This window comes from Triticum dicoccoides, chromosome 1B (assembly GCF_002162155.2).
Source record: "Triticum dicoccoides isolate Atlit2015 ecotype Zavitan chromosome 1B, WEW_v2.0, whole genome shotgun sequence".
Classification (NCBI taxonomy): Eukaryota; Viridiplantae; Streptophyta; class Magnoliopsida; order Poales; family Poaceae; genus Triticum; species Triticum dicoccoides.
In genome coordinates this window covers 322,866,106-322,879,505 of record NC_041381.1, presented here as the reverse complement: position 1 = coordinate 322,879,505, position 13,400 = coordinate 322,866,106, and the positions used below count along the sequence as shown (strand labels likewise).

At 46.7% G+C, this 13,400-nt stretch overlaps 1 pseudogene; it reads left to right on the top strand.

Moving 5' to 3' along the window:
• Positions 1-1,860: 1,860 nt before the first annotated feature.
• The window catches only part of LOC119304605, a 48,279-nt pseudogene continuing 36,739 nt past the window's right edge, over positions 1,861-13,400 (top strand).

The window sequence follows — 13,400 nt, the reverse complement described above, 5'->3', positions numbered from 1 at the left end:
TGCAGGGCCAGCAAGACACATAAATCCATCGGAGATTCATCGAGGCGATGTGGAGGCTAATGAACCTATGGATCTGCTCAAGACAAAGGTACTCGAGCGCAGTACAGCTGCGGAGCAGGTGCTCCATAGCCTTCTTTGAGATGACAACGTCGAAGAGGTAGAGCTGCTTGAGTTGAGGGAGAAGAAGGGCGGGCGCGGCATTAATCTGGGGAAGATAGTAGGAGCTGAAGCTGGCGCGGCGCAGCGTTGGCATGAGGCGGAGCGCGGACGGCGACAGAGAGCGACATCGTCCAGCTTCAAAGCTGAGCTCCTCGAGCTGATCTAGGGTGGGGGATAAGAACCACTCGTCGAACTTGGGTTGGACCTTGCAGTTGGTACTGAACATGCGGATGTCAAGGCGTCTGGCTGGCCCAGGGTGCGATGAAAGGATCTTGGAGACTGCGGCCATGCGTTTGCAATCCCCGTCGCAGAGGCAGCTGTCGACGGTGAGGCTGAGGGGGACGCAGCGCCAGAGGGGGCGCCACTACCGGGAGAGCAGGGTGGTCCGCATGGCAGATTTGGTGGGGAGGAGGCCGATGATGATGAGCAGCATGTCGTCGGGGAGGCTGCTGATGAAGTCCAGGCTCGCCGGATGCGCTTTTGGCTCGAGCGGCCTCTGCTTGTTAGCTGCCTCGCCGTCCATCTCAACCGGCGGCGATGCCGGTGTACACGTGTGCGGGTGTGTGTTCTGTGCTGGGTGTGCGCGAGTGCGTCCTTCTGTGCATGCCACCGCGCAGTGGTGAATTGTGCGCGAGTGCGTCCTTGGCGCGCAAGAAGTATGTCCTCAATGCGCCCTCAATTTACTAGCGTGCGGGGTGCTACCCCGAGTGGTTTCAACTTTGTTTCCTTCACCGTGCATCAGATGGGCCTCTAGTTTACTTATTTTCACCCACTGCCACATGGGCCAGCACACCAAGATACAGAACACGAGCTGACAACGCAGCATGTGGATTGGTTGACCGGCCAACTAAACAATATACAGAGCTATACGCTGACACAGTGAGCGTATAATCCGTCGGTATAGAGAATTCGAGTGAGAGGGGAGGCCCGTGAGAGATAGCAGAGAGAGAGAGAAAGAGCTACTCCCTCCGTTCGATAATGTAGTTACAACATTTTTTTAAGTCAAACTTTTGAAACTTTGACCAAGTTTATAAAGAAATTACTTATATCGGCAATACCAAAGATAAATGATAGTATGAAGTAAGTACATGTTGTGATGAATCTAATGATCGGTCCAGATGTAAATGTTTTTCTCCACATATACCTAGTCAAACTTTTCTGAGGTTTGACTTTTCAAAACATCCATATGCTTATGGATGTGACAGAGTCCCTGACGAGAGAGAGAGAGAGAGAGAGAGAGAGAGAGAGAGTGAAAAAAGTGTGTGTGCGTGTGTGAAATAGACATGGACAACACACGATAAAAGTGGATAAAAAGCGTGCGTGTCTTATGCAAACATATCACACATGCATCTTCAACAATGGAGGCAAGGTGAGGAGATAGTGTGTGGTTGTTTGGAACCGAGACAGGAAGACCCCTAGCACGTGGCCAAGAGGGGTCTGACAAAAAAGGGAGAGAGGTCGAGAGAGACGTGCGGACAAAAGGTAGACATGGGGAGGAGAGAGTGTATGTTTGTCATAGAGAGATCCCCTGGAGATCGTGATGGGACTACATGGATGGGAGATCGAGTGACAAGGTGTGTGCGTGATAGAAGATGCCCCGAGAGATATCGAGATAGACGTATGGATGGAAGGAGACAATACGTGTGTTCCTGATGGCTAGTAAGAGATAATCATACCTAGGAGGGGGGAGTGCTTGCGCCTATGGCCCTATTTGGATACTCTAACTCAGTTAGAGGTTAGAGTTAGATTCTAACCCTGAACTAACTCTAAGTAAAGAGGTGTTTGGATGGCAGGGTTAGATGGAGCGCGGATACGGCGAGGCACCTTCACGGGCGGTGCGAGAGGGAGGGAGGGAGAGGACGAGATGCTTCGAGGAAGTGGGGAGGGATCTGCTGCGGGGAGAGTGAGAGAAAAAAGTGTTTATTAGTGGTCCCAAGAAGAACTAACCCAAATAAGCACCTCTTGGATGCGTTAGTTTTTTTTGGATGGGTTAGATGCATCTAACCTAAACTAACCCTCCTGTTTGGATCTTTTTGGGTTAGTTGACTCCAAACTAACCCAAACTAACTCTAACCCATGGATCCAAACAGAGCCTATGATGGGGTGAGGGATTATGGTACTTAGGGGGGTGCGTGTCACACGGAGAGAGAACAAGGGCGGAGAGTGTTGGATGGGTCTATATGTATAGCGCGAGCGAGACATGTGTATGTGTGAACCAGGGAGATATAAGGCCCGTTTGGCTTGCGTCGTGAGCATCTTTTGCATGGCCTGGGGTTGTGGCTGGATTTCATGCACGCTTGTTTGGTTGCTACCCTGTGAAAAAGAAAGCCCGCCTGGGCTGGGTTCCCTTGCACTTTAATTAGGCTGGCTAAACTCTTGACACTGCAAGTAGCCTGGCCCAAGCGACCGATTTTGAACGCCTGGCCGTGCCTGGTCGTGCGGCCACAAGGCTAACAGCCACGTGGATGGATATTATAATTAAATAATTAATGCATGGATTGATTGATGGGACGTTGATGCTTTGCCTGGCCCAGGCATGAACCAAACGCTTCAGCACCACACAAGCCTGGCCAGGCAGAAATATTTTACATCTCACGTCCACACCAGGCAGTACCGACCATCAAGGCATGAGGGTCAGGTCATGAACCAAACTGACCAATAAAGTTTGAGAGAGATTGAGGAGCCCCGATAAGGCTGAGTGGTTTGTCAGATAGTTGAGAGGGGGAAAGAGATATTCCATCCGCTCGATAATGCAGTGCATGTAAATTTTTTAGAAGTCAAACTTTGGAAACTTTGATCAGGTTTACGCAAATGTTATTTATATCTACAATACCAAAGATACATCATACAAAACTACATCTCATGGTGAATCTAATGGTATATGTTTGTTGTACTAGATGTAATTCTTTTTCTCCATGTACATGGTCAAACTTTGTGACGTTTGACTTTTCAATAAATCTATGTGCTATGGACGGAGGTGAGTGCCTTAGTCGAGACAGATCAAGTGCGTGTGAAGGAGAATGAGTAAGTGTGCAAAACGAGTATGTGTGTGAAAGAGAAAGTGACAACAAACGATAAATTAGAGAGAGTGTGTGTTTTTTCGTTTCTTATGCGAACATATCACGCATGCATCTCCGAGATGGAAAAGCGAGGTGAGGAGATACACGAAGATAGCTAGTGTGTGATTGTTTGCAACGGAGAGAGACACCCCTGTAGCACATGTCCAATAGAGGTCTGGGCAACAAGGAAAAAGGTCGTGAGGGACACATGGATGGCATGGACGCATGGGGAGGGAGAGAGGGTGTGTTTGTGATAGAGAGATCCCCTCGAGATCGTGAGGGGACTATATGGGTGGGAGATCGAGGGAGTGCGTGCGCGATAGAAAGATGCCCCGAGAGAAATCGAGATAGACCATGCACATGTTTGTGATGGAGACTAAGATTAGCTAGTCATATACATATAGGGGGGACTGTGTGTGCCTACAATTGAGTGAGAGACCATCATACTTGGCTACCTGGGCATGAGATTGTGTGTGTGTGTGTGCGTGTGAGATGGAGAGAGAACGATGGAGAGAGATAGAGTTTTAGATGGGTCTATCTAGTGAGAGTGAGATATGCATGTGTATGTGTGACCCAGGTGGATGGAGAGTTTGAGAGAGGGGGGCGGGAAGAGCTCCGAGACGACATAGTGGTGCATGAGAGAGTTATGGGCAAAGAGCCAAGGAATTTGTGTGCGTACGATGAGTGCACCCAAGATATCTAGCTTGGACTAGCTAGAGTATCATACATAGTGTGCGAGAGAGACCTATAGATGGTGTATATATGAATGCGGACTAGAAAGACCCCCCCACACACACACAGAGAGAGAGAGAGAGAGAGAGAGAAAGGGAGAGGGACCAACAAGGTTTTTGTGTCGGATGCATGCGACAGAATTGAAGATTGTCAGCGAGAGAGTGTGAGAGAGAGAGAGAACATGAGTCCGAGAGAGGGGAAGGTCGCGTTTTATGCATCAAAGATTGATATAAACCATGTTTCGATATAAACTTGCATTCAAATATTTAAATTGGAGAACATGTTGTCTGCAATCCACACATGAACAGATATATGCGTATATCAAACAAGTTCATTAATTTGACTTTCGACATGTTCATGGAGTACTATAATACTGTACAACATGCTACTCGATTGAGGTGTTCAATTTTGGATTTAGTTCACTATTTTGACCTACTGAACGAGCTAGTTCATTGAATCGAGATATTTCATTTTGGGTTTGATTCGCGTTTTTGAGTGGGTCAACTATTTGTCATATAGTAAATCGCTAGCAAGGAGCATGTAAAAACACATTACTCCCGAGCATCATCTCTCCATCTAAAAAATAAGTGGCAAGCTAATATTTCAAAATTTGATTCGAATCAACTTGGTAAGGTAGACATGGATGCTCCTTCTCCCAAAATTTGAACGAACCGTTAAACATCCTCTCTGCTCGGTGGAATTCGCCCGAGCAAATAAATGGGAGACGCGAAATTACCGTCCTATGTGGGATAGGCATCAGTTGGCCCGTTGTACATCGAGGGTAGGTTCGTAACTTCATCCAAGCGCGCCTTCTCCTCGGCCGAAATGACATGTGCCGAATAGTTCATAAACCATGGTCGGCAAAACAGGCCCTCCTCACCCGAAATAGCTCGCGCCCACTATTTCAAAACACGCTCTCCTCGCCCGAATTCGCTCGCGCCCACTATAGTTCAAAACACGCCCTCCTCGCCCGAAATCGCTCCCGCCCACTATTTGGGGAGAGGCAAAGTTACTCTACTATCCCCGACCCTCAGTACATAGACCCAAGCCGAGAAGCCTATAGGCAAGGGTAGAACTGTAACTCCCCCTCACATTTCAGACAAATGCGTCCGTAAGACATGGTTCCACTCCCCTCCCAATTCCCCCTCGCCCGCCCCCATTCATACCTTGTGGGCGCCAAATCACCTTCTCCCCGGGAAGCTCCCTTCTCCGGAGCCGCGAAACCTCAGCCCCACCTCCATGGCGCCCCCACCGCACCAATTTCACAGCCGCCCTCCTCCCTAATGCCAGAGACGCTGTCCCATTGCCCTCGTGCACTAGGACGTGTGCCTCGTACTCCATGCTGCTGGTGCTGCCTCGACGACGGCCGCGTGAACCATACCGGAGCCGATTCACCCCCGCCGTTGTTCACGGCGCCGGAGTGGCTCCAACTTCGGATCCGTCCAGAGACCTGGCGCAGCTTCCGCATAGCCGTCAACCGTGGCGACATCGCTCTTTCCCTGTCGCCGGTCGCCACCACAACCGCGCCGGCCTCAGCGACTCGTCAGCTGGACCTGCCTACTTCACCATGCCGCCAGATAGGTCGCACCCTCATCTAAAATCACTTTATTGAGGCGTCAGTTGTTTGAATTTTTATTCTGGGCCAATCGATTCCCAATGGGAAGCAGCACCACTCGAGGCGGCGGAGCTCCTAGGCTGCCGGTTGGCTGGTGTCTAACATAAGGGTGCGGGGCCGCAAGTTCACCATGGAAGCAGTGCTTAGGTGGCTATCTTTTAGAGTTGCGTGGGTTGAAGGTACTGCCGCCCCGGATCTGGATGACGGGGAGTCTTTGTGGATTGGCCCGGGGCGGTGCAACCATGGTAGTGTGGTGGGGCGGGGAGCGGGGTTTTGGACGGGGCCATAGACGGCGGAGGCAGGCTGCTCTGCCGTTGGTCGCTGGATCTTCGGGGAAGATTCCGAAAAGTGTCAGTCGGGAGGCACAAGACAGCCATCAAGCCATCCGGCGTAGATCGGACAGTACCAAAATAAAATAAAATCGTGTGACCCCAATTTAGTCTTTAGTCAACAGACGTGTGACCACTCTCGTACCTTGCTGTTGATCTCTTAGTGTATTTCTTCGGATCAAAGAGATATGTCGTTCTTAACATTATGCGTTATCTGCATCTTCAGACACACCGTCTTCCGACTCACCGCAGCTGGGAAGCATACACCAGAAGGGAGCTACAGTCCCCACTCATAGTTCCCTGCATCGAATGCGCGTGCCCGACATGGACAACCACAACAATTGCAGGGTCATCAACAAGTCAGCACATGATGCTCACTCCTATGGATGGCAGCCAGATAGGTTGTACCCTCATCTTACTTGTGTCCAACATTTATGGCTTTGTTATTCATCTAAGCACGGAAAAATAGATCATCACATTTCACTGTATATACATGCTGATCTCTTACGGGTCTTGTTCAGGAGTTCACGCTGTTACATAGTTCAGCTAAGATACTTGTTCTTTAGGTAACGCTGTTCCATAGTTATCATCCATCAGCCAATGCTATCCCACAGGCTGGTGATTATAGTATTATACCACTTCTAGTATGACCTATGTTGTTCTTTAATACTTTTGTGTGCCATCTAGTTAATCTCGAGTACAAACGATACATATTCTGGAGCTTTCATCTGTGTTCTCCCTTTAGTTTATGAGACCTGTTGCTACTAGTTAACCCCAATCCTACTCTTTATGTCGTCTCCTACAGGCACTCATTTACATAAATCTAACTACTAGTTGTCTTCCATGCATGTCAGATATAATTGCACACACTGATATATCCACAAGAACCTCACGGAGCAATGTAAAGGCCAATAAACTTGATGTCAATGATACCAAATATGATGGAACATGTAAAGGCAGTTCTTCAGAAGACTTGCAGAAAGATGATGAATCCTCTTCACCCCACAAGGTCCTTGCTCTAACTTGGCCTGTGATATGGGTACAACATGCATATAATGTCCTAGAGTGTATCTACTCTGTTGCAATGCCATGTGCTTAGCATGCTGATCATGCATGTAAACATGTCATGCCTTCCTGTTTTTCAGTACCTATTCCATTCATGATAACATGTTTTCAAATTCAAGTACTGTCATTCTACTCTATCGCAATGCCATCTGCTTAATTTGGACATCATGCTTCTGAATATCTTATGCATTGTTATTCATCAGTATGTACTTCATCTGTCTGCCATACCATGTTTTTTACATTGAAGTGTTGTTCTAGTGCTCTGTTGCAATGCCATCTTATTTTCCCAATCATACACGTGTATGTTGCCTTAGTTATTTCTGTACGTATTCCGCTAGCATATAGTTTTACATTCAACTAGTTTTTTTGTGTTGTCCTGTCGTATCCCTAGCTCTTACACCATACTCCCTCTGTCCAGACTACATTTTGCCAAAATGGATAAAAAGGATGTATCTAGAACTGAAATACTCCTAAACCCATCCATTTTTTTCCGGATGGAGGGAATACATGTCAATATGTCATGCCTTTCTATTCTTCAGTACCTATTCCATCTCTCTGTTGTTGCATGTTTTATAATTAAAGCACCATTCTTCTATACAAGGCATGCAAGGGGAAGACGACTATGTTAGAATCTGAAGGGTTACAAACAAGGCCTTTGCAAAAGATCCAAACGCCAGGAGATAATAAACGAACTCCAGTTTTTATAGATACTGCTCCAGCACAGAGAAACCCAACTCCTACTGATAATAAGCAGTTTCCAGTGGCCAAAGAACTAGTCCGCTCCAGTCGAGCAAAAATATGTCAACTCAATTCTAAGAAGCGTGTGCGTATCCTTGCATCATGAAATTTTACAGCATGATGATCATATTTTCTACATGTTTCTTACCCATCTCTCTTTTAGAAAATAAGCTTAACAGATAGAAGAATTTCTGCAATGGTATCGTTTATGAGGAAAGATTCTTGCAAGAATTCTTTGTGCTCCAATGTAGATGTAAGTACCTGTTGTATATCACTATATTTTTACATCAGCATGTATTTTTTTAATCGGCGTGAATCCAGCCTTTATCTGATCTAAATTTAGTTGTAGCAAAATGTATGATTAAAGGCCACAATGTTGATTTTTGTAAGGAAAACTGCCTGGTAGTTTTGCATCCTGAGCTGCATGAGTGTACTATCTCATATCAGCGGGTTTGAATACTTTAGTTCTATAGTGGGTTTTTCAGTGTTTTTTTTACTGTGTTGTCCTGTCGTATCCCTAGCTCTTACATCATACTGCCTCCGTCCGGATTAAATGTCGCAGAAATGGATAAAACTGGATGTATCTAGAACTGAAATACGCCTAGATCGGTCCATTTATTTCCGGATGGAGGGAATACATGTCAATATGTCATGCATTTCTATTCTTCAGTACCTATTCCATCTGTTGTAGCATGTTTTATAACTGAATCACCATTCTTCTATATAAGGCATCCAAGGGGAAGACCGCTCTGTTAGAATCTGAAGGGTTACAAACCAGGTCTTTGCAAAAGATCCAAACGCCAGGAGATAATAAACCAACTCCATTTTTCATAGATATTTCTCGAGCACAGAGAAACCCAACTCCCACTGATAATAAGCAGATTCCAGTGGCCAAAGAACTAGTCCGCTCCAGTCCAGCAAAAGAATGTCAACTCCATTCTAAGAAGCGTGTGCGTATCCTCGCATCATGAAATTTTATAGCATTCTGATCATATTTTCTACATGTTTCTTACCCATCTCTCTTTTAGAAAATAAGGTTAAACGATAGAAGACTTCCTCCATTGCGATCGTATTCGAGGAAAATATCTTGCGGGAATTCTCTATGCTCCAATGTTGATGTAAGTACCTGTTGTATATCACTATATTTTTACATCAACATGTATTTTGTTAATCAGCGTGAATCTAACCTTTATCTGATCTAAAATTAGTTGTAGCAAAATGTTAAAGGCGCCAATGTTGATTTTTGTAAGGAAAACTGCATGGTAGTTTTGCATACTGAGCTGCATGAATGTACTATCTCATATCACGCACATTACTGAATTGTAGTGCTTCTCTGGTTGCCCATTCATTCATTGTGTCAATGTTGCTTTCGTACTACCTTACCTGGCTGATGATAGTTGTGTCATATTGTGTTAATTTGGTGTAGGCTACTTGCTCAAACGTTCGTTGTGTCAATGTTGCTTTCCTATTATCTGACTTGGCCAATGATAGCAATGCTAGTGTGTTAATTTTGTGCAGGCTGCTGAAGATAAGAAGACAAACTCTGAAAACAGCAAGGCAACCCCATTGTTTCTTTCCAGTAAATCTAGGCCATGTAATATGGCAATAACTTGTGATTAATCTGTTTGGTTTCCATCCTAATTTATGTTATGATGCAGTGGTCGAGACACTCTCCACTATCAATAATACAAGCCTGCCAAAATTGCCATCTCAATCTGTTCAGTATCCTCTGTCTCGAATGCAATGGAATAAATGTATGTTTGTGAACCAATTAATGGCTGAAGCAATGATGGAAACGGTGGATGAATTAGAGGTGCAGAGTCGTGCGGCACAACAACTGATCAATGTTTTCAGAGACAGTGTAGCAAAGCAGAAAGAACTTGCCCACATGCTTATGGGCGTCATCTGTGCTGAGGTTGCAGATTGTGACGTTGTAGATGGTTAGGTTATGCTCATTTATTTGCACTAGCATCAATCTTTGATTGCCCAGTGTATGTAATTTCATGTAATATATGCTGGATGTGCAACGTTATTCCCTGTATGTCGTACCTTTGCGTGATCGGTTTTGGTCCTGTGCATAATTGCTCATCGTAATGGGCTCAAATTATCTAATTTGGCCTAAAGACATGTACGAACTTTAGTGGGCCCATTAAGTTAATGGTCGTTACTAGGCCGAAAGTTAATGGTCGGCCTTCTTACCTCCCGGGTCGTTAACAGGCCAACATCGAAGCGGGCAACAGGTGGCCCCAGTTTATTTCACGAGCCGTTAACAGGCCGTTACTAAGTTTGGGCTACATATGGCCCAACTATACTGTAGGCCTTTAGCAGGCCGAAAGAGACAGCGGGCTTGTACTGGACCATGAAGACCATGGGCCACTAAGAGGCCGAAAGTCAGGTCATATTGTAAATGGCCCAACTGTGTTGTGGGCCTTTAGCAGGCCGAAAGAGAAACTGGGCTGGTATTGGACCATGAAGGGCATGGGCCGTTAAAAGGCCAAAACTAAGGTGCGACTACAAATGGCCCAACTCATTTATGGTCCGTTAACAGGCCAAAAGTCACACAGGGTCGGGAATTGGCCCAACACTTAAATGGGTCGCTAAAAGGCCAAAACTCAGGTCCGACTAAAAATGGCCCAACTGATTTATGGGCCGTCAACAGGCTGAAAGTGACACCGGGCCAGAAAATTGGCCCAACACTTAAATGGGCCGCTAAAAGGCTGAAACTCAGGTCCGACAACAAGTGGCCCATCAGATTTATGGGCCGTGAACAGGCTGAAAGACACACCAGGCCGGAAACTAGCCCAACATTTAAATGGGTCGCTAAAAGGCCGAAAGATGTACATCCTGAAAATTGGCCCATCCATTAAACGGGCCGTTAACAGGCCGAAATCTCATCGGTCCGATATTGAGCCCAGATATATAGCAGGCTGTTAATGGGCTCAATCTGACGATGGGCTGCAATGGTGTCAAATCTTTAACGGGCCATTGACGGGCCGAATTGGCTCATCTCGTATGGGCCGTGGGCTTAAATGGACCTGACACAAGTAAGCCTTATATAGGCTGGCCTGCTCATTTTTACTGGGCCGGCCTTTTCATAGGAATGGGCCTCTGTTGGGCCGTGCCACCTGTCGACGTACCATAGGCGTATTCCGTCCAATGAGTGGATGACATCTGTCCCAACGGTGAGCCGACACGTGTTTCCTCCAGCCAATGATGATTTTACACGTGGAAAATCCCCATTGGTCGGGGCTGTTAACGGGTTATCGGATCCAAGACCCGACCCGATAGCTTAATGGTGTTCCATTACGGTGGATGCCACGTGTCGGTCACCCTTGACGAAAGCACTTGTGTGATGCGCAATTTATCGTCATGGAAGTGGACACTTCCGTGATGATAATTTTAGTAATGTCATGGAACACTTCTACGACAGCACAGGTATGACTATCTTGATTCTGTCATAAATTTGTCATGGATGTACATGCATGACAAAAAACGCGACCTACTGTGACAAACACGTATCATCACGGAAGTGTATTTTTTTTCTAGTGCTTTACCTTGCAGTCAATCCTTTTTGATGTCTTCTGACGTTTCCGGAGATAATCTGACACAGTCTGCTTGTGCGTCCCTTCTCTTAAGCAGACAATGTAGGCATCTGTCATGTGTTTTGCCCTCTTGCGTATGCCAAACCCTGCACATCTTGCATAATGGTTATAAAAGTCCCATGCCTTGTCGTACATGGTGAACTTCATTCCAGCGGCAGGTATGAGGTTCAGCGGCATGTTTTCATCCTGCATTAAGTGTAATGCTTTATGAGATAATTTGTTCTGTTCTATTTTTTAAATACGAGGAGTGCATACGAGTTTAATAAAGCATTGCAATGTTCCTAAGTTTTTAGAAGAATCCAATGTATTAGATGCAAGGTCAAACCTCACAAGAAATATCAGTGTGCACTGCAACATTATCAGAATGGACTACAACTATTATTATTATTTTTCAGAACATAAACTTACATGTGTGTAGAGTCGTTCACCTGATGGTGTTTGCAGCTCGCCGGGTTGTATTGGACATGGCGGGGTTATAGCAGATCTGTGCAGTTGAGGATCTCATGGCGGCAATAGTGAGGAGGATTTGTACCTGCTATTGATTTTTGACCGAGGCACCGTTGGTGGTCGCAATGTCGAAGTTGATGAAGCAGGTCTGCTTGGAGCTCTGTTTTTCGATGTAGCAGGTGGACGCTGAGCTCTGTTTTGTGGTGCAGCAGGTGGACGTGGTGGTAATCCAGTATTGTGACGATGTCTCAGTGGATTGGTTTGAAAATTTTGGAGCGGTGGCACATCATCATAGTCATAATCATCATCTGCTGCAACATCATGTTCAACTGCATCATCATTGTCTGTTTGGACATGCTGTCCAAACATAGTGAACTCGTGCTTATACTCTGGGTTGAGAACTGTTAGTCGCTCATCTTCATCGTCATCATCGTCATCATCTCGTTGGTTAGTGCCCTCCCAGACGAATGTGAAATCATCGTCATCTTCGACTACATCGTCTTCCTGGAAAAAATCTTCTTCCGGAGAGTACTGCACCTTGTTTGTTGTCATGAAGAATCCTCGAGGAATCTCAGGGGTAACCCAGCCAGTAGGTCTTTCAGAAGAAGCTTCACTCTTTTGAAAGTTGTTGTTCTCAGTGTTGTCAATTATGCGTGGCATTTTGTATCTGTTGAACATCATTTCCTGCACACAAAATGACCGAGCTGAATTGTCAGCTTAAATGAACTAAATCATGCAAACTGCAATGTGTTCGAAATGGTACTGCCGAAGTATTGCAGGCTGACAGCATCACCCCGCAAGGTGAACTGAAGCAACCGCACTGCATCATTATCCGTAATGAACCTATACAAGCGTACTACATAACCAAGAAAGTGCACTGCATTTTCCCCCACAACGAACTGAAGCAACCGCACTGCATAGTTTTTGTAGGCGTACTGGACTGTTTGTACTGCTTTGTCTGGAATAACTAAACTAAGATGGTTGAGGAAGTGTGCTGCTTACCTCGTGTTGCAGTGATTTCCTGCGTTTGCTGTAGGAAGTTCCCTTCTCATCCGTTTGCACAACTTTCATGTTCGCCCCTGCAGTCCACTTGCCCTTCAGAAGTTCATGAGTGGTCTGGACGTTGCTCAAGGTGAACGGGGACGGAGGATTTGCTCTGAAGGTCGTTGCAGACTTATTCCAAGAAGCTGCCGTGGATGAAGGAACCTTGCGCACAGTCCTCCTTGCTCGAATTGGTTTGATGTCGAGGCAGCACCAATCCACATCTGATGAAGTACAGCTAATTGCAGGCCTGCAGGAGTTCGGTGGCGGCGCTACCGAGCTGCTGCTTTGGAAGAAGGCTGATATGCTGGTGGGGGAGGTGTTGCTCCGTTGTTGCCGCGGAAGAAGGCCGACAGGCGACGGGCGGCATCGCTGGTTGGCCGGCGCCGCAGAAGAACGCCGGGAGTGGAGGGGCCGTGTCGCTGCCAGCCGCCACCGCGGAAGAAGGCCGGGAAGGAAGGAGAGGTGGCGCTCCCAGGCCGCCGCCACGGAAGAAGGTGAGGAGGGGAGGGGTGGCATCGCTCCCAGGCGGCCGCCGCGCATAGAAGGCAGGGAGGAGAGGGGCGGTGGCGCTCCCAGGCCGCTGCCACGGTAGAAGGCCGGGAGGGGAGGG